The sequence below is a fragment of the Gossypium arboreum genome, chromosome 13 (assembly GCF_025698485.1).
Source record: "Gossypium arboreum isolate Shixiya-1 chromosome 13, ASM2569848v2, whole genome shotgun sequence".
NCBI lineage: Eukaryota > Viridiplantae > Streptophyta > Magnoliopsida > Malvales > Malvaceae > Gossypium > Gossypium arboreum.
Window position 1 is genome coordinate 46,689,602 of NC_069082.1, and position 2,746 is coordinate 46,692,347.

The 2,746-nt window shown below is 31.7% G+C and overlaps 1 long non-coding RNA gene across 1 annotated transcript; it reads right to left on the minus strand.

The window, feature by feature from the left end:
- Positions 1 to 465: 465 nt before the first annotated feature.
- Positions 466 to 1,813, minus strand: LOC108465330 (uncharacterized). The gene is made up of 3 exons (XR_001868415.2): positions 1,376 to 1,813; positions 1,127 to 1,282; positions 466 to 737 (listed from the first exon to the last, which is right to left on the minus strand). It is a non-coding gene; the product is annotated as an uncharacterized LOC108465330 (long non-coding RNA).
- Between the last annotated feature and the right edge of the window lie 933 nt (positions 1,814 to 2,746).

Consider the following 2,746-nt stretch of genomic DNA (forward strand, 5'->3'; position numbering starts at 1 on the left):
TAGCTAAACAATGATGGAATTTAATTACGAACCCCACCAGTTTGCTTGCACAGGTAATGAAAGCTAAATATTATCCAAGGAGTGATTTTCTAAGTGCAAGACTAGGAGCTTACCCATCGTTTACCTGGCAAAGAATCTGGAATGCCCGCTCTTTATTGGAACAAGGATTGGGATGGAAAGTGGGGAATGGTGCCTTTATTAATATATGGAACGATAATTGGCTATCAGAACTTGGGGAGGGTCGACTATATTGTCAGACTATCAATATTAACTTTATAAAAATAAAAGATTTAATTGAGATGGAAGAATTTACCTGGAATATTGAATCCCTTATAATTTTATTCGATGAAGAGACAATAAATCGGATTCTTGTGATTCCACTGTTATGTCCAAGCTAGCCAAATATCTTGATATGGCGAAGTGATAAATCAGGAAATTACACAGCCAAAAGCGGTTACAGATAGCTTGTTACAGAAAATTTACTTAATAAAGAAGACAATACCGCTTCACAGAATTCTCGAATGCATACTTTCTTTACAAAGATATGGAAGATTAAAGAAGCAGCTAAAATCCGAATACACGTGTGGAAACTTTCGATGGGGTTTTTGCCTACGCTTTACAATTTAAAAAATAAAGGCTTGCTGAGAAACGCTTGTTGCCTAGTTTGCAAGGAGGATGAGGAAACTGTGGCACATCTATTCCGAGATTGTAAATTCACAAGAAAAATCCTGCAAGATCTGATAACCGAAGACTCAACCTTAGATAGAAATCAAGAATGGCAAAATTGGTTAGTGGATTTCTTCTATGAAAATGAAAGCAAAAAATGTAAAACTCTTATGATTTCTTTCTGGGCAATATGGTTCAACAGAAACAGAATATATCACGAGGGATAAATCCCAAATGAACAAGAGGTGATTTCCTTTATTAACGCATACTTACCAGAGAACGATTTTATTGAAGGCGTTTTTATGACAAGAACTATGCCTAAAAAATCAAATGGGAACCAACTGATGGGAATATAATCAAAATTAATTTTGATGACTCCTTTCAACAGAGTCTTAACATTTCTAAGGTAGGTATAATTGCAAGAAATAAAGATGGACTGATTATGGCTGTATGCATTTACCCGTTCTTAAACGCATTTACCCGTTCTTAAACATCTCGACACCAGAACTAGCAGAACCCTGGGCGTACTTGCATGCGGTCACTTTTAGAGAGGAATTAGGTTTCAGAGAGATCTGCGTGGAAGGTGATGCGTTGACAGTAATTAAAGGGGTAACTACTACAGGAGAAGATAGATCTTGTATTAGCAATGTGATTAAAGCAATCCAGAATAAATTCGCAAATTTCACAAAGATAACATTCAGATTTGAACCTAGATTGGCCAATACTGCAGCACACACACTAGCAAAAGAAGGAAGAAGTTATGAATGACCGAAATATTGGATAGAGGAGGCTCCAAATTCAGTAGAAGACATTGTAAATAGAGAAAGGATCGGTTTTGAAAATGAATGATTTCGAAGGACACAGGCTGAGACTGGAAAATTTTTGTCTTGATTCCGAAGAACTCAGTTTTGTTTTGGCAAAGGGCTGAAAATTCTGATGTTTCATTATCCCTGATTCGGGTAAGAAGCCTTTACCATGCTACTGGTGTGAAAATGGAGATTAAGAGATTTGGGAGAAACGAATCGAGGCTAATGTGTTTTTCTTTAGGTTTTTATTTTTATTTTTAGGGTTTTCTTGTTTTTCGGGTTGCACCGTTTGGTGAACCTCTGTTTTGCCAATAAATGGCTTTATGTTTTTCATTCTTTTATCATGTGGCCTGTTCAACTTCTCCACTATAATAAAACATCAGTTGCCTTTTTTCAATAAAAAAAAAATATGTAAAAATTAAAATAAATTTTCACACTTATGTAATTATTTATATGATTAATATTTTATAATTCATTTACGTAGATCATGCATGAAAATTTTGATGTAGATTTAAAATCTCTATATATTTGTTTTATGTAAAAAAATTTCAACTGTTGAATATATATTAATATATAAAGTATATTAGATCAAAATGATATAGATATTGGACTGATTTGAAATTTATATGCATGACAAGTATAATTATATTGATAAATTTAATAGTTTGATCATTATTTTATTTTATTTTTTTGTGATAAAAGAGATACAAAATAAAAGCTTATACCTTCAAGGGAGGATCTTCAAACAATCTTAATCCTATTCTTATAGTACGAACAGACTTAGCCAGACTATCAACAATTAAGTTATCTTCTCTAGGAATATATTGAATTGTCCACTGCTTCATCTTCCTCAAGATAATGTGAATTTTCTGAACGAAGGCAGAGTTGGGACTCCCCGAAATATTATCCAAAATTGCATTAATAGCTTCAGTGCTATCAGTTTGAATTAGGATTTTCTCGAAATGCCTATCCAGAATAAGATTCAGCCCATCTATAAAACTATTTTAATTTTTACACTATATAAATAGATCCTCTCTATTAAATTTATTTTATTTTATGTCGAATATAATTTTTTAAAAAGAAGTTAAATATATTTAATTTTATCCTATTTACAAATTTGAGGTAAAATTGAAAGTTAATAAATTTATAAACTTTTAAATATTATAGGAGAGAAAAAATGATAGAATTTAAATCCATCTTAAAGTTACAATATTTAAAAGATAAATTTGTTGCATAAAAACAATTGGCAGCAATTATATATATATATTGAAAGT